At 38.1% G+C, this 25,985-nt stretch overlaps 1 long non-coding RNA gene across 3 annotated transcripts in view; it reads left to right on the top strand.

The window, feature by feature from the left end:
- Positions 1-25,985, top strand: part of LOC124282470 — a 209,675-nt gene that overhangs the window by 144,495 nt on the left and 39,195 nt on the right. For all 3 annotated transcript variants that reach the window (XR_006900163.1, XR_006900165.1, XR_006900164.1), the window contains exon 4: positions 22,117-22,173. This is a non-coding gene — a long non-coding RNA (uncharacterized LOC124282470). The remainder of the gene's footprint in view (positions 1-22,116; positions 22,174-25,985) is intronic.

Raw genomic sequence — 25,985 nt, 5'->3', positions numbered from 1 at the left:
ACATCCACATTTTCTGGCTTTGTGGGTTGAGTATGTTCATGGCCAATGCAGTGATGATAATGATTTTTGTCAAATGTATGATTGCATGCAATGATATTTTCATTATTTCCATAAATATGATTGTAATTTCCACAGAACTGACTGATCATTGGGAAAGTGTCCAAATGAGTATGCAGAGATTTACAGGGAGGTAACTCTTGGTAGACATTCAAATACTGAAATGGAGAGCGTATGTAATATATGTATTTTAGTTATTTCTTATGGTTAGAATCAGTGAATATATCAACTTGACACTTTGACTGTCATGCACACAAGATGAAGAAAATGTAGAATAAAGCATTAAAATGTTAAATTAACTCTAAACGAATACCTTTGATATGAAGATGCTTCAACAAACTACCGATGCAAACATCATTGTGACATGCTTACATTCGCACTTTACTTCAGGTCTAGATGATGTTATTAATATCTGAGAGCCTATTAAATCTCCATGACTTCTCTGAGGTATATTATTATCGTAATGGAAAACAGTGTTTAACAGCCGCTGTTAATCTCCGCCACATCAAACAAAGTTGTACAATAAATATAATATTAAATAGTTGTGTTTTGTGTGCAGGTGTGTATATTCACACCTGAGTCAAAGCTTTCAGATAATACTTGAATGATATCCCCGACCTTGCATACCACATACTTGACAAGACCTGAGTCTGTTGTGTTGGCCAAGCAAAATGAGGATTATATTAGGGCTCGTCACAATTCATATAGTGTGGGCTGATAAAATAGTCGAGGGGACCTTTGATAGAAGGCCATACCTGTCTGAACTGTTATGATCGTTTTGTTTGACCCGGTTTCTCTTTCCATATCTGAAAGCATTAGGATGTTTATGGCCTTTCTTCAATAATTTGTAATTGGTTGGAATTGAACTACGATATCTTTCCTCTCCAATTCATGCCTTGAAAGCTGTAGTAGAGATGGAGCTCGCGTCCAGGTTCCAGAAAAAGCAAATCATGTATGGCAAATTATCTCTCATGAGTCACAGCCTGAAAAAAGGTGAATTAAATTTTTGTGCTTTTTCGTTGAGCATGCAGCAGAGAGAGTAGTGGGGCCTGGGAATGATTGCTCTTGTGGTCCACTGATTTCCTTTGGAGGAATAATTGAACACGCGGATTAGCGCGAGATCGCGAAGAGACTGTGGGTTTTAACTTTGAAATGAGCTTATTGGAGAGTGATGTGGTTACTAGGACACTTTCTGTGGCGGTGTGGAGATGGTAAGACGTGGACAATCTCATGGAATTAACACTTTTCATGATATCTTTCATCTAAAGAGGATTATCTCAACCAAATGTATGTGATCCCATTTGTAGGCATTTTGAATTTTCAATTACAAGTTTTTCTCTTTCATGTTTTTTTTTAACCTTTTATTTGGCAATTTTATTTAATGTTCAGAAAAATGAAAATAGTTGTGATGATAATATTTTTGAATTAATCATTTAAATCAGTAGATGAATAGAATTTTTGTTAAGTCGGTAATTGCATGAAATTTGAAGACCTGAATATTGAATTTTGAAGACAAATTTTCTATTTGCTTGTAATAATCTCTGTGTCAGTAGGGCTGGTGATGTTTGTGCTGGAGAACTATAAAATGTATTCAAGGGAACATATGCATTGCAGACAGATTGGATGAAGAAAATTTAGGAGAAAGTTCTGCCATGACTTTCATGAATAGTTAATTGAATCAGCCATAAAAGTAATGCTTGACTTGTTTCTAACAAAGCATTGTAAAGTCTTAATTTTTTTAATCACCACCACATCCTAATTCTTTAAATTTCTGCCAATTCTATCAAAAATTTAATTTCCCATTATTTTTTTGTGCTATTTATTAGACGCAATTTTGTCAATGAAGCGACAAACACCATTGCGGCATTTGAAAGTTCAGATCACATTGCGCCATGAAAAGCTCAATTGAAAACTTAACAATAATGTCAAACCCTCCCTGGGGCGAGAAGATCCTGCAAGACTCCCTGACTAATTAAGTACAGTCTAAAGCAAGAAAAACTCATCTCACAGGGTAGTCTTTGTAATGATTTGACAGCTTGGTGGCAGCTGCCTCTTAGGCCAAAAATAGGCCACCATCATTTCAGAATTGAACATTTTTGCACCTTTTATTTTGCTACTTTTGATTAAAAAAAAACAACAACATGATAATTCATATTCATTTTGGTCAGTGATACTTTCTTCCTCATTCCAATGGTCCGTCTGACTCATGACAGGTGTATGTATTAAAAGGCCTTATAATGGGGTGTCTGAAGCAGCTTGGGGATGTTTAATTCCCCTTTATAATGCCTGTCATTAACTAGACATGATCATTAGGTGGTGTGGCCTTGTGTCAAAGTTGTATTTTTAATTAAAATTTGGTCCCAACTTGGTGCCCGAAACTTGATGCTAACAAAGATGAGGGTTTCCTCAGACAGAGCTGAAAGGTTACAAATGTTGTTCTACATCAACACCTTTGTTTTGATGCTGTTTTGTTACAGCATATATTTTCAAAGATCAATTTTTTGCATAAAAATGTGTGAGTTTTATGGTTGTCTGAGTGTGTGGATTCTACAGTTTGTTGATTGGGTGGATAGTTTAATTTCTAAACTCTGTTGATTGGGTGGGATAGTTTAATTTCTAAACTCTGTTGATTGGGGGGATAGTTTGGTGTTTCTACAGTTTGCTGATTGGGTGGATAGTTTGGTTGCTACAGTTTGTTGATTGGGTGGATAGTTTAATTTCTAAACTCTGTTGATAGTTTGGGGTTTCTAGAGTTTTTGTTTGGGGGGATAGTTTGGATTCTACAGTTTGTTGATTGGGTGGATATTTTGGTCTGCCACCCGATAGAAGCTAAAACCACTATTTAATTTGAGTAGGAGTCCAGGTGAGGTTTGAGATTCCAAACAAGAAAAATCTAGACTTGCTTCAGGTATGGCTTCTGCATTACAAAAAGAGTTTGGTGGTAGCTAAGGACAGTGAAACAGACTAACATCACCGTCATATACCCGTAGCTTGAATATTCCTGAGTGCAATATAAATATTCACAAACCAAAAAATTGATCAGCTATGCTTGTCTTTATCATTTAATCTTAATTCCATATCATTTATAATAGCATCTGGTTTTCAGCTAAGTGTGACTTTGGCCTGTCTTAGGTTTTGTTGTTATAATTCCTGCAGGCCATTACCATATTCCAACAATGCTTCAGGGGTGTCCGATAACATCCACAACCCATTATCTTAGTCCTGGTGATCAACCATAATTGGCACTGCCATCTTACAGGCTGTGTACTCTTTATGAAATGTTAATGTGTTGATTTGTAGATACTGTAATGCACTTTCTCATAGCCATGACGGGATACTGTTACCCTCCTTTACAGATACGGAAAGGTGAATTCCAAAGTTTGCGATTTTATCTCCAATAATCAATAACATTGTGTTATCAGGTAGGTAACACTACCACTGGCATATGAATAACAGGGTAAATGCAGCATAAGATGTTATCTTATTGTTGCAATTTGACAGTCTATATGGATAAATGTATTATTCATTTGTAGTTGAAATGACAGATTCTATACAATATGATTATACCTGTAACACATTAGTTGCTAAATCCATTGTAACCTCAGGTGAAACAGCTGGTGAAGTGTTTGCCTTGCAGAGTCATTCTTCTCAATAGATATTTTCATGTTAATATTTTTTTAAATGAAGAATATGGAAACTTATTTGTGGGGCTCAGGCCAGGCCAGTTTTGTTGATGTTAAAGTTATCCAAAAGACACATGGAACTTTAGAAATTTAAGGGATATTGCTCTTTGCTATCACTAGTCAAGCATGCTGGAAATTAATATTTAATTTCTTACTTAGTTAAGAATTACTTATGCTAGAGCTATAGGTAAAAGTAACAACTGACACATGTACTTCTGTTTTAAGGACAATTCAGTATTTCTAAAATCTGAATGTCACTTTGTATATGTTTAATTATATATCTATAATATATATCCCTAATATAAATGTATTATATATATATATTCAGAGACAGTGTGTACCTAAGGTAAATAGTTCATGATTGCTTTTCCACAGGTCTATTATATGGTGTTCCAAGGAGCAGCAGAATCAATATATCTGCCATAAATTTCAAATGATCACCTCAAAAATGTTTCTTTTATTTATTTATTTATTTATTTATTTGAATCTTGGATATGGAGATGAATCACACATCTTGTATTCTACATAATAGAAGTGCCTCTCTTGTGGTGTTTTTAAAAAACATCTGTGAACTGTTATTTAAGTTTTCACTGAAAACTTGCATTTTGTGGTATACAGATACTTGATACTGTAGCTATTATTAAGTATCAGACATGCCTGATTACTCATATACATATTAAGGGATCTTATCAACTGGGTAGGTTGTTAGTTGTCATAGCTACCCTGGTTTTAATGTTGTCATTAGTTAATTTTTCCTGCCCCAATAAGATCCTTGTGACTGTCAAGCTGTCGAATCAGATCACAGCGGAACTCAACACTCATGTAATTACTTTCTTACAACGTTACCCGTCATAAACCTACATTATGTCATCATGTCCGCATCAGAGACGTCCCGAAACATCGTTAAGGTCAGAGACTGAGTAACATCCACATAAATTTCATCCACAATCCAACTAGCCCTCGTTCCAGAGATCAATCCTTGAAAGATATCCAGTGCTTTATGCAGTTATTACCTTTTAACCCTAGCATTAATTATTTATCATAGCTGGTCTAGCGACTAATTCCCTGGAGCAAGAAGATCTCCCTGTCTCCCACCAGCCATCAGGACCTGAAACAATGGATACAAGCCTTTGATGCATCTGATGAGAAATAAATTTATTTCTCTCATTAAGGTCTTAATGGAACATGTGTTATTCTTTTCAACATTGTCTCGTTGTTATTGTGCAATAAAATCTTTTCATGGCCATGGACTGGAATATCAAAATAATGAAGGAATATGGTGACATTGTCTTGTAATCATGATTTCAAAGATTACAACTATGAAAGCAAGCCCTGAGGAGATATTTCCGAAAACAATATGTGTGTTTCCGTTTTCATCCCATCATTAAACGAGAAGGCAGCTCAATTTAGGGGTTTTTCAACTTTTTTTTTTGAAACATGACACTTTTACGCATTCATCTTTTCAAATGAATATACTGGTAGTGAAAAGTTGATTATGGAACAACAAGAGGAATAAGGCACAGGATGGGGATAGATGTTTGAGAAAAACAAAAAAAAGTGTTAAGAAACACAGAAAAGGGTAAAATAAATGGTCATTGTCTCCAGATAGAATAGGCAGAGAAACCAGAAACACACACTTGTATATTTGTACATGTAATTCACTTTTCAAAGGATCAGGGGTGTTTTCCACAAAGTGATCTTTGCTCTGCAATGTCCCAGGTTCATACTTGAACATAATAATAATACAGAATATTTATAACATGCCTTTCCAGGCTTCATATCCTGCTCAAAGCGCACATAAGGATGCTCAAAGCGCACAAGCTGATTATTATTACCCCAGATAACCCAAGCTGCCTGTGAGGTGCTAGAAGTTTAATAGAAGGTTAATAGTGACTTATCCCATCAGGTACCCATTCTCTGCTGAATGAACAGAGATAATTTTGAACAAACTCATTTGCCTAAGGTGAGACCACATGTATCACATGTGTTTCATTGTGGAGCAGGACTGAAGTCCTGGAACATGAACCCATGACAATCCCATAGTGCTAAGTTGCCTTTGTTGAGCCTTCCCCAGTCATTCTTATGAAGTTGATCCATGCAGTTTGCTTTCATGACCCTCCCCTAAGTTTTTCCCAAATTTTTCATAATTCCTACATAACGCCCTACTTCCAATACATTATAGACTTAACTTCCTTGTTCTGGCAGTGATTTAGGATAATGTCATGTATTCTGTTTCCGTGACATACAGGTAATATTTCACCCATAAAAGCTATATTTCATTTTTAATAATCTCATATTATTCACAGCTGAAAAAATAATTGTCAATACCCATGGATAATATGTATGGTTCCCAAAGCTATTTGTTTTCTTGAAAATTATGCAATTATTATTAATATAATCCCACCCCCCCCCAAAAAATCTAAAAACAACAACAAAACAAAAAAATATCATGAAACAATCCCAAAGGAATATGATAAGTTTTGTTCCATAATGCTCCCTGTGAAACTGTTACAGGGTGATAGAGCCCAATGTCTCTGTGTCCAGGGGCTCCTTTCACGAAACATCCTTTACTAAGGTTAACCTTAACTCCCATTCTTTAACATTGCACTAAGGTTACCTTAGTGACTTACGATCACCTTAGTGCTTTGTGAAAGGAGGCGCTGGTTGAGACATCCAAACATGGAATTCCAGGTTAACTGATCATCTTGCATGGTTAAAAGAGCAGTAGTGCTTTACCTTGCAGGACTACATTGGGTGCTTGTCACCTGGGTTTGGTTCCAGTGTCATGCACTGCTCCTGCTGACCTACCTCAGTAGGGACATATCAATATCCCTGTGTAGACTGTCACGAACCCAGCCAGGCAGAACTACATATGTCTATGTACTTGTTACATGCACAGTTTATTGGTTCTCAGATCATAGAAACAAGCAGCATTCGTGTCCTTTAGATCATTGGTTTCTTTGTATGTGATTATTGTTGTTCTGGTCTGTAGGTGGGAACAGATCATGGTTGCCTGAAGCAGGACAAGTGTGATGTGATATGTCATTGGTTGATAGCTGGAGCATCCATGGATAGGTAGACCCAGAACCAGGCGGCACCTGGCTACGCTTTGTTGTCAGTTGTGTTGGATGTAGTTAGTAAGGTGACAAGTACGACACCCTGGAGACTTCATTCTGGTGCTGTGAGACCGGGGTTGTATGGGATAGATGATTTATGGCATGTCAATCAGGTTCTGTTGTGACAAATATACAAAAAGTATATTCACTCGTCCATATTGATCTTCCCATCATCCAGCTTGACATGGTGCAAAATGGTTCAATGTGATATTGGTTGATATTATGTTGTTTATTGGATGTGATAGTAATATATTGAAGGTATTTTAAACCTCACCCACCTCACTCACCCATCCCACCCACACTCACTCACACTCACTCACACTCATACTCACTCACTCACTCACTCACTCACTCACTCCTCACTCACTCACTCACTCACTCACCTACTCACCCACCCACTCACTCACCCATCCACCCACTCACTCACTCACCCACTCACTCACTCACCCACCTACTCACTCACTCACTCACTCACCCACGCTCTCACCCACTCACCCACCCACCCACTCACTCACCAACTGACGCACTCACATTGTAGCTCCTGAACTCATACACTTGCACTCACTTCCTTGGTCAGTCATAATGGAGATGTAACAATTGTATCAATTCATCAATTCACATAATTAAATTGACTAACTGCAATCCTTTATCCTATGCACGTTATTTATGCTAAGTGCATGAGAGCAGGAAACACTGTCTACATAAATATATTATCATGCACTGATTATGTCATTTGGGTAACAAGTTCCAGATTATGCCTGCAGCTGCTGAATAGGAAGATTTGTAGATAATTCATTTTCAAAGACAATAAATCTTCAAAGAACTCGGTTAATATTGAACCAAACTGAAAACCTGATAAATCAACCCCTCATGATGCCATACTAAAACATTATTTTCTCATTTGATGAATTCTAGGACCTTTTTTGTGTAAAGTGTTTAATAAACAAGATAATTGTGTGTTTTAGTGATAGTTCAGATAGTGATAGTTGTGTACACCTGCCTCGACAGCTGCTGCTGATACTGTTGAGGGTTGTCATCTACATGGTAGACATAGGTTGGGTAACTCCATCAGCCTAACTATTAGCTTCATCACTTTGGATGTAGGCTGTGCAGTCTGTGTGACCGTTGGGAGGTTACATACTACATCACATGCTTGTACCATAATCACAGTGAGTGAGTGAGGGAGTGGACGAGTTGCTGTGTGGGTTGGCTGGAGGATGAGAAAGCAAATGAGTAATTACACAAAATAAGCTTAGTTTGGGAAAAAATTCACTGATGCAGATTGTAGAATCCTGGTGAATCCCAGCAACATGGGTATGGTGGTGACAAAAACAGGGTCACTGACAGATTAGTAGAAGATCATAACCATGAATAGCAGATCCTGGCATGACAAAGAGCCATAACTCTGCACATAATCTCTGGACAACCTTGTCTGCCGTTGCATGCAATGACAACGACAAGGCATGCACCTTGATTGCATGAATCTATCAAAGTCGTTTCATCAGTTTAAAAGACATGACAATCATCACTATCATGATAAATATATAGTTGAACATAATATTGATACAATGTCTACTGTTCTAGCCCCAGCAAGGAGCAGTTTGGTTCCGGGTAGTGTAATGATGCTAACCTTCATTTCTGATAATAACATGATTGTAATAATTTATCCTGTTAGACCAAGGTTCAACACCGGAGTTCTCATGGCACATGACATATTATATCCCTGTTCAATATGTCAGTGTGCATTCAAATAGCATTTGGGGTAGCCTAGTGGATAAAGCGGTCGCTCGTCATGCCGAAAACCCAGGTTTGATTCCCCACATGGGTACGATGTGTGAAGCCCATTTCTGGTGACCCCCATCATGATATTGCTTGAATGTTGCTAAAAGTGGCGTAAAACTCACAAACTCACTCAGTTAGCATTTCAACTCCATGGGGAGTGTCCAAAGATATTTAAAAGATATGAGGACTGATGGAAACTTTAAATTGTTTTCATTTTTGTTATCTGTATCCCCGTTATCAAACTGCTCCAGCCAGATAGTAACTGCTGATTAATGCTTTCAGATTATGCCATCCCTGCACCAAACTTCAGATCTCTTGTACATTCTGACATTCCTTGACGGTGCATGCTGTCACAATCAAGCTGTAAAATTGAATGTTATCAAAATCTCCAATCACTGCTCCCCAATCCACTTTTACAATAAATATCAAAGTGGGAAATATTCTGTACCTTGAGCCTGGCAATCCTGCTGAATCACTCTCTTGAATTCAAAATGGATTGTCATGGTCAAGATTGTACTTTTTCAACTCAGGCCTTCAGGGAAAAGGATGTTTAACTATTAAAAACACCCATTAGTCATGATTTGATTATGTGTAAAAATGTGTTCTTGTTTCAGGGAGTGAAACTTTTTCTCAAGGGTTACTCAGTTTAAACATGTTAAAAGGAACAGATTAAAACTCTGTAATATTATCCAGGAAAATTAAACTTAAATCCATTTTGATAGAACTGTCCAACCATTTACATCATCAAAGCCTTTCCTTGACAATTTTTCTGACAAATTTGTCAGTTGAAGCAATGGATTGATAGCAAGTGAACTTGACTGGCTAAAAATACTCTTGGTTCAATCTTGCCAAGGAAACTAAAAAAATTCTACTTGGGTACTGTTGAAAAAGGAAATTGGAATCTTGTAGGAGAAAATGGGTTTGGGGTTCTAATTCCTGGAAATGAGTGGAGTACTATGGAATCTTGAGGTGAAGGTGCCCTAGTGGGAAGCAGGAAATTCCATCGTTTCTCACAGACTACATTGGCTCACAGTATTTCGCTGGGTTTTTTCCTGCTTGCTGTGTCATGCTGCTTGTATCTGCTTGGCTTGGTCCTGAACACTGGTTGCCTTGCTGCTTTTGTTTGTGTCTCTGAAAAGGACATATGTTGAGATTTTCTTTAGTTTCTGCTTTGGATTACCTTGTTTATTTTTCTGTGCATCATTGATTGTCTTTCAGGCTGTCTCTCACTGCTTGTCTCTTTGTTGTCTCTCTGCAGCTGTCTCTCACTGGTTGTCTCTCTCTGGTTGTCTCTCTTCAGCTGTCTCTCACTCACTTTGTCTCTCTGTGCCTCTCTCATACTGCTTGTCTCATACTGCTTGTCTCACTTTGATTGTCTCTCCGCAGCTGTCTCATACTGCTTGTCTCTCTTTGATCGTCTCTCTGCTGCTGTCTTTCTGCTGCTGTCTCTCACTCACTCACTTTGATTGTCTCTCTGCAGCTGTCTCACACTGCTTGTCTATCTTTGATTGTCTCTCTGCTGCTGTCTCACACTGCTTGTGTCTGATTATCACTGATTGTCTAGCTACTTTTCTCTTACACTGATTGTCTGGCTATGTCTCTGTCTTTCTGATTTTTGTTTGTATTTCTCACTTGCTGTTTCTCAGTGTTGCTCCCTATCTACATCATTTTCTCTCTAATTATCTCTCACCTAATGTCTGTCTAGCTTCCTCCCATCTTGCCAGCCCCACCTCCTCAATCAAACAGGTGCACCATGATATAACTGAAATATTGTTTCACCAAAACTCACTCAAAACCTGCACCACTGCAAAAGTTCCAGATAAATTGTCTGGTGCATTAATGAATACAGAACAGTTGACTAGGAAGCAGTATCGTATAAGTCTCAGTATGCACTGAGGAAGATCAATTGATTTTATTCATTGTTTCTGGTATCAAGTGATGGAGGCAACAGACAATTGCTGTCTCGATGCCAATCACAATATGTAATAGGGCTATGTATTGCTCTCTAGACAAAAATCTCTGACTGAAATAGTCCACGTTGAGTAATTGATTTATTTTATTGTTCTGCAAACTGTAGCATCTATACATGTAATGTGACTAATGGGATCACACGGTCGGGATATCTGACGTTGTTGATGTCAGCTAGTGACTAATTACTCTCTCTGTCTCTCTCTCCTCTCTTTCTGTCTGACTGTCTCTCTTCTCTGTTTTTCCTTTCTCTTTCTCTTCTCTTCCTCTCTCCCCTCTCTCTCATTACCTTTCCTACAAATGTATAGTTATGCAAGAGCAGACTGTCATACAGCTTCCTCCCTCACATAAAAGTCTGTGCACTCTATGAATTTTAGATCATAAAACAAGTGATACTTGAGTATATGACTTCAGATATTACAAAAGGACACATCTCCACAACAGTTTTTGGAGACTTGTTATCATATGCAAAATCCATGGCAGCTGAAACTAGTTATGATAAAACCCCTGACAACAGCTGAAATAATGCCTTCAATATGCTGAGAAAGAACAGTTTATCTCAGATCTCATGCAAGTTCATGACAAAACTACCCTGACAATTAACCTGATAATTTTCCAAAGTATAAAATCCGCCTGCAAATGGTGGAGGAAATGTTAGCAGATGATTTTGCAGCTTTTTCAAAGCAAAAAGAAAATACACAATTTGAGACACATGCAACGGACATAATGCAGTTTATTGCAATTAATTTCAAATCTTTCAGAGAGCTAGCTTTTCTCAACATTTGACGTCTGTCTCACCACCAAAGAATTAGCAGATTGAAATTTCATAAAGATGTTTTGCACTCGCGATGATTTTGTTTCTTCTCGGTGTTTTAAGAAGAGATTTACGGCCTGGATAATTAAAGGAGCTGCTCTTGGTTTTCTGTTTTATGTAAGCCAGACATTGTGGAGGAAGATCTGTTGGGCTTTGTCTTCATTGCCTGCAACCAAGTGAATGAATTTTGACGATGATTGATAGTGAGTTTTCCAGACCTCCTTATTCTTGAAATAATTTTGCTAATATGAAAAATGATTTACAATTACGTGGAAGGCAAATGCTGCTATGTACATTCATGCCATATTAGGATTAAAAAATGAGAATCTACATTGATGATTATTGAAATTGAAGATTCTTCATGTTTGGCTTTTCTGTGGCTTTAGATCCCACAACTGTAATTTGTGATCGGCATAGGTTGCTCTGGCTTCCTGTGATATGTGAAGAAAAGAGCGACATCGGTATATGTGCCGTGCAGTATAAAAAAACATGTTGATTTCCATAATTGGGCAGTGCTTCATGAGGTCTGGTTTTTATCATTCTTCTGGCTATAATGAATTATTGCTGTGTTTTTGTGCATGTCGCATCCAATTGTGGTGTTTTTGTGGTGATATATTGGTCATGCGGTAGAGCGGTAGATGTATGCTGTTGTGTTAACATGTGACTGGGAAGACACCCTTGAAGGAAATGTCGGCAAAGGGCCGTAAAGTCATATTGTAATGTGTTAAAGGAGTGCTTTGTTCAAGGTCATAATCTATATGCTCCCAAAGTGCAGTACAAATGATTGATTTGTGAAGCCCATTTCTGGTGTCCCCCGCCGTGGTCTTCAGCATGACGAGTGGATGCTCAAACCAATAGGCTACCCCACCACCCCACATCTAAAAGAAATTAAGGCCCACACTTTTTTTATATGAATATTGTTAAGCTGTCATAATATAACTATTTGGTATAAAAGCTAATAATTATGTTGGGGCGGTGTGGTAGCCTAGTGGTTAAAGCGTCCGCTCGTCACGCCAAAGACCCGAGTTCGATTCCCCACATGGGTACAATGTGTGAAGCCCATTTCTGGTGCCCCCCGCCGTGATATTGCTGGAATATTTCTAAAAGCAGCATAAAACCAAACTCACTCACTAATAATTATGTTAATGTTTTTGTGGAGAAGGCAACTTAGGTTGGGGAAACTTGTTTCCTCAATCCTTTTCCTTATGAATACCATACGTTTCAATCATAAATCTTCTATTAATTAACTACAGGCACATGACAAAATCAAATGATCCTTAACACATTGATTTATATATTTCCACTGGTCTGATCTCTTCCGTATATGAAACATTTCGCAAAAAGTCAATACAGTTGTCAGATAGCTAGTATATTGCTGACTGCAGTACACTGAAGGAAAACATCAATACAGTTGTCAGATAGCTAGTATATTGCTGACTGCAGTACACTGAAGGAAAACATCAATACAGTTGTCTGACTGACAGTACACTGAAGGAAAACATCAATACAGTTGTCAGATAGCTAGTATATTGCTGACTGCAGTACACTGAAGGAAAACATCAATACAGTTGTCAGATAGCTAGTATATTGCTGACTGCAGTACACTGAAGGAAAACATCAATACAGTTGTCAGATAGCTAGTATATTGCTGACTGTCATATAGTTCTCTATTTTCCAAAGAAAGATCCGGTATATTGCTGACTGCAGTACACTGAAGGAAAACTTCAATACAGTTGTCAATAGCTGGTATATTGCTGACTGCCATAAAGGTATGCTTGTCGTAAGAGGCTAAATCGGTGGTCAAATATCAATAGAGTTGTCATATTGCTTGACACATGTCATCGGTTCCCAATTATTTATGCTCATGCTGTTAATCACTGGATTGTCTTTCAGTGGTCCAGATTCGAAGATCCGGGTAGAATTTTCAGAACCCATGCTTGCCATAAAGCCATATAGCTGGAAGAGGCTATTGCGGGTGAGTTTCGGACTTGGTTGAAATGTCATCGGTTCCCAATTACTCTCATGCTGTTGATCACTGGATTGTCTGGTCCAGACTCGATTTTTACCCGCCGCCAAAGCTGGAATATTGATATTCACTCACTCACTATTTCCCCAAAATGATATTTCAGTCAAGCGAAAATATTTAATTCTTATTTACAACATGAATTATACAGGCAAATCACAAAGCCACACTGGAATTAAAGCATAAAACAAATCAGCTGTTTTGATGTATGTGTATATGTATATGTATAGTATGTGTATGTCATAGATAAGTAGAATATACATGAGGTTTGGCATAACACAAATTTTGATTGTGGCTTATCTGCATCTCTTGGGATAATAATCTTCACAAGATTGGAAACAAGTTTTGATTAAGCCCATCCAGAGTAAATAGAACGTTCAACATCAGTTCCTCTGAAGTGCGTCTTGTCTATGTCACGATCTTGTTGTAAATTGGGATATTAAAGGAGTCATGTATCATGAAATGAGTGTTATTAAAAATATTTATGATCCTAGGAAGGTCAGTTATTCTAGCAATGCAAACACAACCTTTGACGGTTTGTGATAAGGCTGTTTTATAGTGACAGAATGTGTAACAAGTCAAGAGGTCCTTTGCGCCTGGAAATCCTCCCAGAAAATATTAAATTGTTTTATTAACTCTTCATAATCTTTCGTCAAGCTTCTCATATTCTCCTGCTTTGTTTATTGGCTAGGGGTCATGGTATGTTCAGGTTATATTGATTTCTACAGATAGCTGTTGATATGTTATTCCATGTTCTTTCTCGGTATACATACTTAATGATTAACTGTTACTTTCTTCATGGTTTACTTGTGCCAGAATAGAACACTTGTGTTGCCTGTTTTTTGTGTTATTATTGTCAGGTAAGGGCCATGTTCCTTAATTCTCACCATCAAATCATGTCACTAACCGCTTTCATCATATGTGTCTTCCCTACTATCATATCAGTCATTACTACCATCTCAATAGTATTCCCTACCATAATTTCAAGGTTCCTCAATATCATATCAGCATTCCCTACTGTTTTATCAGTATTACCACTCATTAACCTCACTCACTCACTCACTCACTCGCCCATCTGCCCACCACCCACTCACTCACTCACCCACTCACTCACTCACTCTTACTCACCCACCCACCCACCCATTCATTCACTCATTTCCTCCAGTCTTTTGTCCGCATCCAGGATAATATCACATGGCAATATCACAATGATATGGTATCGTGCCCAACAGGTCACTGATATTAACACTAACAACATCAAACACTCGTTAGCAGATATTGTACTTAATGAGCAGCTGTGTGTAATATGTGTTTGTTGCCATGTAGTTGCATGATCTGCGTGTCACATGTTAGCCGTCTTGTCTACACTGAAAAAAGCATTGTTGCCTGCCTACGCATCACATACACAGGAAATTGAAAGGCATTATGGGATTATTTCATGATATTGCATCTCTGTGCTTTGTTAGAATTCTGTTGGTCGGCTGAAACACATTGCCAACAAATGTTATGTCCTTTTTTTTCGAAGGGCCTGTGTGAGTTAAGAAACATTCCCCAAGTTTCATTTCAATAAAATATTTATTTCCTCAGCGTGTAATCACTTCTTGAGGGCCATAAAAAAAAATCCACCAATTGTGTTCATTAGTTTGGACCCAGTGACTGTGAATACCATATTCCTAGAACAGTGCCTGGCAGTCAATAAATTTGCACTTAGACTTTCTACCATAACGCCTGCGAGATGTTTTTGTGCCATTAATGCAAATTGTATTTGTACGCCATACTCGATCGATTACGGTATAATACTCCTCTGATCTTACGCTGAAATGGCAATTAATTGCTTATGATCAGTGCAAATTATATTGAAATTAATCCAATGTTTGGCATATGATTCTCAAGAGGTTGGTGAGTTTATGCATCACTTGTTATGAGTACACAAAGTGCTGACCCCCCGACCCCACTGAAGCCCCCCAAATCCTGTGGCTGGTTGGAAATCACAGTCGGAACACAGGCTCAGTGTTGAATAATGGATAGCCATCAGAAGCTGTGAAGCTTGATAGTGAAAGATACGGGATACTTGGGGCAGGCTCTCTTTAATCAATAGCCTTGTCGTCGGATGCAGCAGGTAGCCAAAAATTATTTTCATATTTTTGCACGACTTTGTTTTGCTTTTGTGTATAGTTCAAATACTTGTCTGTAGTTGACCAAATAGAGGTACAAGGCTCAAAGAGATGCTATCCTTTCAAGTGAAACTGTCTGGATCAGCAAGTTTATGGATGAATGAATTATATTTATATAGTAATGTCCAACTAATTATAGACAGACATGGCCAGCAGTTGGGGATTTCCATAATGTGGCACTGATGGCCCAATCATCTCAGGACCCGTGAAGATCTGAGTTAGAATTGATCTTCAGTAACCCATGCTTGTCGTAAGAGGCAACTAAAGGGATCGGGTGGTCAGACTCGTGACTTGGTTGACCCATGTCATCGGTTCCCAATTGCGCAGATCAATGCTCATGATGTTGATCACTGGATTGTCTGGTCCAGACTCAATTATTTACAGACCGCCGCCATATAGCTGGAATATTGCTGAGTGCGGTGTAACTTAACTCACTCACTCACTCAATTCCAATCATCTCAGGTGCAGCAATTCACTGTGAAGAGTTCCATCCTTTGGACACACAAGAAACTATGATTGCGAGTCCAAATTCCAAGTCTCCTTATTTGGTGTCTAGGATTGTCAGCACCGGGTTTCATCAAAGTGGGGAACTAATGAGACGTGGGGTACTTTGGGCTTTCTCCCACATTCAGCAGACACAGCAATACCAACCATACGGTGTGAAACCTCACACACTCACTCACTCACTCACTCACTCCATGCCACTCCACTCACTCACCCATGTGGAATGACATACATAGTTGTACATGCAAGTTTTAATTGTGTTGTTAAATCCTGTTCACATGCACTCAACATAAAATTAGCTTGATAAAGACTTAATGGTTCCAGCAGAGTCTTCATAAATAATACACTAATAACTGATGACTTAGATGGGTCACTTTAACTTGTGGTGCATCTGGAGCATACCGAAAGATCAATACATTTATGAATCAATATAAACTTATAATATACTGTTATTCATAACAGCTTCACAAGGTAACAGTTTTAGGATCAATTTTGACCCATTATTTTGTCCTTTAAAGAAATAAAGGGGCATTTGTTTTTCCTTTTAAACTCCCAAGATAGACATCCCCACATGGGCACAATATGTGAAGCCCATTTCTGGTGTCCCCCGCCGTGATGTTGCTGGAATATTGCTAAAAGCGGCGTAAAACCAAACTCAGTCAGTCAGTCCAAGATAGACAGGTATGTTATCGAAAATTAGATATAAAAAATAGAACTTAAAATGTGAAATCTGATTTTATGGGTACCAATCTATACAACAATCTAGTAAGAATAGATTTTTTCCCCTGAAATCCCTTGTAACTTCAGAGAAAATTTATCATATCAAGAGCATCAATGTGAGTTGATTACCTCTACTTTCAACATAACTGAAAGCATTAGCTACAAAGTACTTGGTCCAATAAAAAAAAAATGATCTATAGTTCAAAGCTAGTGAAGTCTGAACATGATAGAAGTAGACTGTGGACAACAAAATGTTCAACCTTAATCATATTTGCTGAGTATGCAGAGGTAGAGAGTATACGAGTGATGTAGAGGGAAAATGCAATGGGTTTTCCCTGTTACTCTCACAGCGAAGTGTTTGATCCTTTAAGTGGTGTAGGACTGGTCGAGAGTCGCTTGCCACTGCAACAGCAACGATCAATTTACAATAAGCTGATAACTGTGTCGCGGGTACGAGATTTGGTAGATCGCTTAATTTGTACCATTTTTTAATGTTTGTAAACATTCTGTTAGCGTCAGGGAACATACAAATCAAATTATAGTGAGCCCCATGCTGGACTTGCATAAATTGATGTGGACAACAATGACGTTTTGCCATATTGATCTGATTGATTCTAGGTCAGAAGTGATTTACATTCATTTAAGTGGCAATCAAGATTTATGTACATGACACATTTTCTGAAAATTCACACCGTTTCTGACAAAATGGCCTGAAATTGCTCTACAAGATAAGACATGTGTAGAGTTAATGTGTTTAGGCTTGACTCTGTTAGACAAGGATGAGTGGATCTTGTGGGGCTATGTACAAAATATGTCAGGAAGGAAAGACATGAAGTTTTACTTCTAAGAGACTGTGATGGGTTTATGCTTAGCAGATTTTCAGTTTTGGTGTGACAGATTAATGGGCAGGGAAATCAGGCTGTAGACATTTAATCTTTACAAAACAGTTGTTTTCATGTAAATGGTAAACACACATCCTCTGAAGAGAGTCCTGGTAAGAGTGAGTGACTGGGTGGGTGGGTGGTGTGGCTTTACTTTTACGTCACACTCAGCAATATTCCAGTGAACAACAGCATGAGCATCAATTGTTCCTGGTAAGAAAAGGCCCTCAGCAACCTATGCTAGACATATAAAGCAGCTCAATGGATCAGGAGAATATTTCTGAACATTGGTGAGGACAGGATTAAACCAAAAGAAATGAAGGATCCTGTGCTCACTTACTGGTGAGACCTGTTCCACTTGGGACTATGCTTATAAACTGTCAGTTTGTCATGAGGATTGTGTGACTGGGTTTCCACATGTGTTATTGCTTATTACTTTGTATGATTCCCAGGGAGTTGAGAATGACATTTGAGAGTGCACTGAACCTTTGACTGGAGTTACGATGATGTAATGCTGTGGGCATACTAGTGCAGTAAATATTCCCACAAACATTCTCATCATTATATTATGAACTACTGCCCAGATAGCATTCAGACGTTGGCCCAATGTTGGCAATGCTTTTGCCAACATTGCCAACGTTGGGTCAACGTCCGAATGCTATCTGGGTGAGGGCAGTAGGGTAGCCTAGTGGTTAAGGCGTTCACCCATCACGCTGAAGGCCCGTGTTTGATTCCCCACATGGGCAAAATGTGTGAAGCCCATTTCTGGTGTCCCCCATCATGATATTGCTGGATCGGAATATTGCTAAAGGCGGCGTAAAACTACAACTCACTCACTAGAACTACTGCCCATTATTTTGCCTGTTCCAGACATGACCCTATAACTTATGGTGGTATCTTCATTTGTTTGTACAAGGTATAAACCAACTGCATGGACCTCAATCTCCTGCTGTATGTTAGTTCTCTATGGGGATGTTCTACACCATAACCAAATTGTTCACAGTCAGGGAACAAGATCTAAGAAAGGACCCGATCTCAAGTGGCAAGATTTAGCAGTTTATAGCAGTATTATAACACCTAACAGTGAAATATTCCCCAAACATCCCCTAAAACACCTGCTGGAATGAGCCCTGTCTTTGTCTGACCAAGGTATAGATTTTCTCTGGCACAATTTCATGGTAGGTTTGAGGGCCCTCGCTTCCTGACACAGTATGGCGATGTATTGATTCCCTGGTTCCAGTCCCTTGACAGGGAGCATATATATATACCGCTGGGACCAAGACATATGAGGCCTGACAGATTGGGCAGCAGTTGTCCACCCACTTTGTGTGAGGTACAGATTAGAGGCAGGCAGTGACAACAAGTTACCTCCCTTTACAATGATTAGTAAAGCATTTTGAAGAAGTGATTTCGGTGTATTTTGGGGGTTGGAAGTTATGATAGACTTTCAACATAAGGAACTGATATGAAGGCCATGTTAATGTTGTGGTTTTTTCTGCTACCTGTGATGAGTCAGTTTCCATCGGGCATGACACGTAACCCATGAAGTCATTGGATCACCGGGACTACAATTGATCACAGAGGATATCTGTGTCTTTGTTATTTGTTGATCGTGGTCTGAAATGTTAGAACAACCAACATAAATTATATCAAAATGTCAAAGAATCACATCATGGCTGAAGATATTATGAATGATGTCAACTGGATTTTTCCTGAAACAGTTTGTGCCAGGGTGAAATGATTGCTTTAGGGGTTTTTTTGGACAAAAAATGTGGAAAATATCTTGTACTTATCAATTATTTGGCAGTATTAAAGAATTGAATTCTGCTTGAAATATCCCATGAAAAGTTTAGTGTGTTTTGAAGGCAAAACATTTTCGAACATGATTTCAGTCATGTTTATGATTTATGTATAAATCTGAATGTCAATAGATTCAATATTATTTCCTTAACAGCAAGGCTGCAAATGTTGCCAACAGTCACAAATTGCCTCACATATGAGGTATAAATGACATTGATGATGACAAGTCCTGTCACTGTGAATACATCTCATGGCAATACACTTGTTGGTATATTTGTATGTATATGTGCTGATGCTGATTAATTTCTACATGAGAAATTGTTTGCCAAACACTCCACCCGGCCTCTTCATTTTGATGGTTATTCTTCCGTAATGAGAAGTGTTGGAATCCATAGCAAAGATCAAAGAATGTCTTTAATTTCCTCACACAAACATTAAAGTTTGCTTTCAAAATTGGAAATTTACAAAAATTTCACTTTCGGGTAAATGAGTTGTATGAAAAGCCACAATAACTGTCCTCCATTCCTCGCTATTCCAGGACCAATGCTTCATCAGCTGTCCACACAAGAACCAGACCTGTGTCATGCTTCCTCTTTGCCATACCATAAAGTCCAATTGGTTTATGTTTAGAATGACGTCAGTCCTGCACAACACATTTGCCATAAAACAGCCCTTATTGTCAGCTCCGCACCTCAGATTGGTTCAATTATATTACGGATCATGAAGGGAGTTGGGCCAGCTCCTCGCACAAGACATTCACGGCCGACCGGGCAGCTTCTTCCCAGGATTGTCTCCTGTATTGTTTCCATGCAGGACGTTAATGTCAGAAGCCACATTTTAGCACTGGGCATCCAGACTCCATGATCTTAGTTTCTTCTGGAGCAGATAATGGAAGGTGACTACATGGACCCTGTTAAGTGATATTTTCTATGCAAGTTATCTGTTGCTATCACTGTCCGTATTAGTCTCAACGTACAATGTGCATGTGGTTCTCATAGATGGTCTGGTCACTGGGATCCGGATAGTATCTTATTGCTCGTAAATCATGGTGAGTCACATTAGAAAGGATAAAGTGTCCGTAGTGATGGAATGATCTTGATGACCTATTCTTGATATCCCTGGACTGTGACAATGCTGCAACTTCATCAAAAGTAGTGTCAAATCCATGTGTCTCATTCACAGCCTAGGTCATAGTTATTGATTCTGGGTTTTTCAAGGGGACCCAGGTGGCTTGATGACTCTGTGGTCTCAGGTGTGTTGTGTCCCTTCGGTGTCAGATGTGCTGTTTCTGGGTTTGAATCTGGATTTATAGCAAGTATGATCCTTGGTCTGGCTATCAACATCCTGTATTTGACTAAAAATCGGTCAACTTCTACCATTTCATATATGGTTTGCCTACGTTTCATGGGTTATATTCATTAAACTTCTATTATGTTTTTTGTATTTTTCACACAAAGGATTGAGGTGACTGTTAAACAGATTTGATTAGTGGCGTCACAAGCATGGGAGTGGTAGACATGATAGTTACAGCTCATGACCTGTTCCTTGAAGCGTCATGTTGTATGCAGAGTTGTGTCCCTTTGCATCAGGATCTGCTAATAGGATTGAAAACCCAGATTAATACTAACTGTTATTCTGATTGGAGCGGTGATTGTAGATTTTACCAAAGAAATAAACTTCATTAACCAATTATCTGTAGTCCTTTGACATTAAAATTCGAGTTAACTATATGATAGAACTTTCAGTACATCACACATGACCATGGCCTGATAGTCATGCAGTGATGACTGGTGATAGAAATACTGACAATGATGTTGCTCTTCACTCCTGATTGTATCCACAGAAAGAAACATGATACTATTGTTGTTATTGTTGTTGTTGTGTGCATTGCAATAGTTGTACCACTGTCTATATTGCTAGAGCTGTACTAATGTCGATCTGTATTGAAATAATTGCCCAACCATCTCTAATGAAATAGTTGTACCACACTCTGTCTTGAAACAGTTGTACGACTGTCTATATTAAAACTTGTACTTCTATATTGCTAGAGTTGTACTAATGTCCATCTTGAAATACTTCTACCACTCTCCATATTGCTAGAGTTGTACTACTGTCAATATTGAAATAGATGTACCACTGTCTGTATAGTAATAGTTCCCCCATTCTCTATACTGCAGTAGTTTAACTATATATGGCAGTAGGATCACACCATTACAATAGTAGGCATACCCTGAAGAGGTACCTCTCGTTAAAGCCTTTAGACCTGTGATTTCAATTTAAGGAGAATACTTGTAGCCCACCAACACTTCAGACTAGATAAAAATTAACATTCAAACTGGTAGAACAACCACTAAGAAGCCTTACACTGAAATTCTCCTCCACATTTCTCACCTTCCGGAATATGCAAAGAGTTCAATCATTTCAACGCGTCCACAGATTTGTCAGAAACAATATCACCCCGCTTGTCTGTATTGTATATAATAGATATGAAAGAAACACCTTTCAGCACATTGTGCTGTTCCAAAGAAATATGAAACATTGACAAATTGCTGTGAAATTCTAGTGACACATGCTTTTTTTTCCTTTTTTTGCAGACAAAGCAGTTTGTAGGTTATGAACATGACAACACAGGAAGATTAAGTGCAAATCTGGTAAGTTGCAATTTACAAAAATACTTCCAGTGCCGGTCAGTCCTGTGGCGTTATGTTGATTTACAAACACATAACAGATTGGTTGCCGAAACGGGAGTTTTTCAATTGAATAAATATGTCAAACTGTCAAACATACTAGGGTTTTTTAAATTGATAATACTGAAACTGAAGCAAAATTTGCAATTTGTATTCACCAAAACTGGCCACACTCCGAGCTTGCTTGGTGATGTACGTTTCTCATGGGGGGTGCTTTTTCAGGATAGTCAGAAGTAGAGGACAGGAATTTTAGTTCTCGTGCATAAACTTTCAAATACTTCATTTGTCAATGTGTCCAATTGTCACTGTCTCTGCTGGGGCATTCAATAATCACTTCTGGATCAGCACACTGGCACTGAGTTATATTTAGTACTCAGAAGTTAAGGAACACTGATCCTACACATGACTGTGGTTAATTAGTTCTGCCATCAGAATCAGGGGTTCTTTAACTTTATTTGAGTAGTATACTTTCAACATTTAGTTAGAATCCTCATATTGATGTTATATATTGATTTTTCAATTTGTTTAAATCTGAATTTTATCTAATTGTTCCTCCTTGAAAGATAGAAATGTGTTGATTCATATTTTCGCCCTGTGTATCCATTCATTGCAGCAAACAAAATGGCTTCTTATTCATACTCCAAACATCAATGATGACACAAGGAAATTAAGCCTTTCATTCGTGACAATGGAATCCCTTCCACAGCTCTGTTTATTCACATTGAGGATTCTATGCTGTTATTGCTTCGATTGTAACATATTGCCTCCACCACTGATGAATAATTTCGGAGCTGGTCTTGACAGCTATCAACTTGATTAGCTAGTAATTAATAGCCACTGGACATGAGTTAACCTCGACTGACCAATGGGCATTAGTTGTCTGTGCAGAACACAAAAGCTGTAAATTTTACTTGGTTCATTTTGAAAGGGATAAACTTGAGACAAGACCTTCAAGAAGAGTTCATTGAAGACCATCCTAGCACTGGTGATGGAGTATTGTGGCTTGGCTTTACTAGTATCAAGTTTCGGTCTGGAAGAAATCCACATTAATCGATTATGTCGAGGAAGTTTGTCATGGATTGCGTTTTGCATAGACACATGACCACACTGTCATTGGCTGTTATCTGTAATTTGATCATGATTAATGCATTGAAACCTGACCCCAGTTTATGGCAGTATTACTTTCTATACAGCATCAGGGTTTATGATGTGGTGAAGGACCCTCCTTGCTTCAGTCACCAGGAACTAAGCTTTCAGTAATAGACTCTCCAATCATCAGCATCTGTAGACTTCCACAAGTGTCTAACGCTATAATTATTAGTTTATATCATAATTTCTAGATTGTATAAATATTAACAACAAATCGTCCTTTTAAAAGACTGGTGTCCTATGAAGGCTGCTTATTTAGACTTGCCTATTGTAAGGACAGAATTACCATGGATCCATGGATCCATCATTCAATATGGCCTTGAGGCAAGGGCACCAGCTGCCGAGATGGTTGTAAAGACTGGCTTATCAGATCTATCTTGATGCCAATATTGTACGTTTTATTGGATTATTATATCTATAGTCTGTGCCTTTAACCATTTTTCTGGTACCAAAATAATATGTTATGTGTAATACCCAATTTGGGTTTTTTGACTGAAACATCCTCAATTATCATACAGACTGACATACACTGATAATTGATTTACTCTTTTAGAGGCAGAGTTGGATCAACATAAACATGGAATATTTTTGGTGTGAAACAAGATCTTTTGTATTTTTAACAACATTTCAAGCTTCTTCTTGTCCTTTTATGGGGTGAATATAGAGCAAGCGTTGGGAGACAATTAAGTGTAATTGATCAATTTGGGTGTTGACAATATGTGTTCAGTGGGTATTTCATTGTTTTAACATTTACAATGCATTAGGAAGTAGTTATGTTTGGGATTCTCTCTTTCCTTTTGTTCATGGATATTTTTATGTTATTAGCGCGCTGCTATCCTACAGCAGTTTCGTTATTTATTACCCATAGGGTTTGAAATAGTTGACTTCATGCATATTGCATTTCGCTAGGGCAAATATCACTTCACTTGTACCAGTGTATTGTTACACAGACAGCATTGTTGATGTCATGATTCCAACTGTGATGTAACATCTGAATGACATCACACTAGAATAGATGTCATAACTGAAGATAGTCTGGCTTACTGAAGGTGCGGTGGAGTAGCCTTGTGGAAAAAGCGTTTGCTCATTTCCCCCAAACCTGGGTTCGATTCCCCACAGGGTACAATGCCTTGAAGCCCATTTCTAGTGATGTTGCTGGAATATTGCTAAAAGCGGGGTGAACCATATTTACTCAGTCACTCACTCACTCACTGTCATACAGACCCTGAAACAAATATATTCAAGAAAAAAAACATGCAAGTCTAGATTTCCAGTTTATGAAAATAAAGAAAGCCTTTGGGCTCCTTTTCATCATATTTTATGATTATTTGTTATGAACTTTTTTTTCTATAAAATATGTTCATTTCAGAGACTAGATGTTAGTCTAAACTGAAGACTCTTTTCATGATTTGACAGTTGTGGTTTTATTAGGCACTTGTTGTGATTAGTGCATTTTTTAAAGGAGACCTTGAAAAGATTAAGAAATAGGTAATAAGGAAATTATTTAATGTGTGTCAAAATGATTTAGTGAAACTCATGTGAAAATTCTTGTCTTACCCTCGGTTTACCATGGGAAATAGAAGGATTCTGACAATCTGTTTGTGCAGTGGGGTAGCCTAGTGGTTAAAGCATTTGCCCGTCATACTGAAGGTCTGGGTTCAATTCCCCACATGGGTACAGTATGTGAAGCCCATTTCTGGTGTCCCACGATGTGATATATCTGGAATATTGCTAAAGAAAACCTGTAAAACTAAAACTCACTATCGTTTCATGAAATCACTGTGACACAACAATCTCTTTGCATAGAATGTTATTATCATCATTTTCATAGCACATTAGACGCCATCGACTGTTTTGTCAGGACACAAGTATCAGAGAACCATTGATTGGGACTACTATACCCATGTTCGAGCATTTGTCAAATATTTACTGGAATACCTATCCAAACCAGCTGTCATAACACATCATTAGTGGAGAAGGTGGGAATCAATAAATTATTGATAGTGTTACGTTCCACCTGTGTGTTGAACCGGCTCTGGGAAATGAATCCCAGGGTTGTTAGACTATGGTCAGTGTTGACATGAACATCATGTCGCGACCAGTTGTTGTCGGTCTCTCTGATGGAGTGAAGCTGTCATCCATTATTTAACTGTCATACAATCCTCATAAACACTTCCTGGTTGACTGGTGCTGGTAATTAGAGGCGATCATATTGTTTTGACTATACGTTTAACATTGTGTGTATAACTGTCAATCAAGGTTTGTTGATATACGACACAGTGGACGTGTGGTAATGATTTCAATGCATATATGCACTTATATACTAAAGCTGGTTGTTAACATAAATAATGCAGTCAATAAATAATGAAAAGACAATTGAGAGACGGATGATTCAAACAATGGTGTGCATGTAGTTTTAGTTTTAATGTATTATAGGTTTTATTTTTTTTCAAAAGATAATTCATGTTCTAATATTTCTTCTTTCTTTCCTTCCTTTCTTTTCTTCAATTATGAGTTGCATTATATGATATGTGTGCTAGATATTCATCAAAGAGTTTATTGTTAATAGGAGAGAAAGATCATATGGCATGTTTCGCTACACCAGTTGTAATTGTTTTCAGGTGATT

The sequence above is a fragment of the Haliotis rubra genome, unplaced genomic scaffold (assembly GCF_003918875.1).
Source record: "Haliotis rubra isolate DU_JTF1 unplaced genomic scaffold, ASM391887v1 Scf3, whole genome shotgun sequence".
In the NCBI taxonomy this organism is placed as follows: domain Eukaryota; kingdom Metazoa; phylum Mollusca; class Gastropoda; order Lepetellida; family Haliotidae; genus Haliotis; species Haliotis rubra.
The sequence above is the reverse complement of the archived record's forward strand: the minus strand, read 5'-3'. Positions and strand labels throughout refer to the sequence as shown.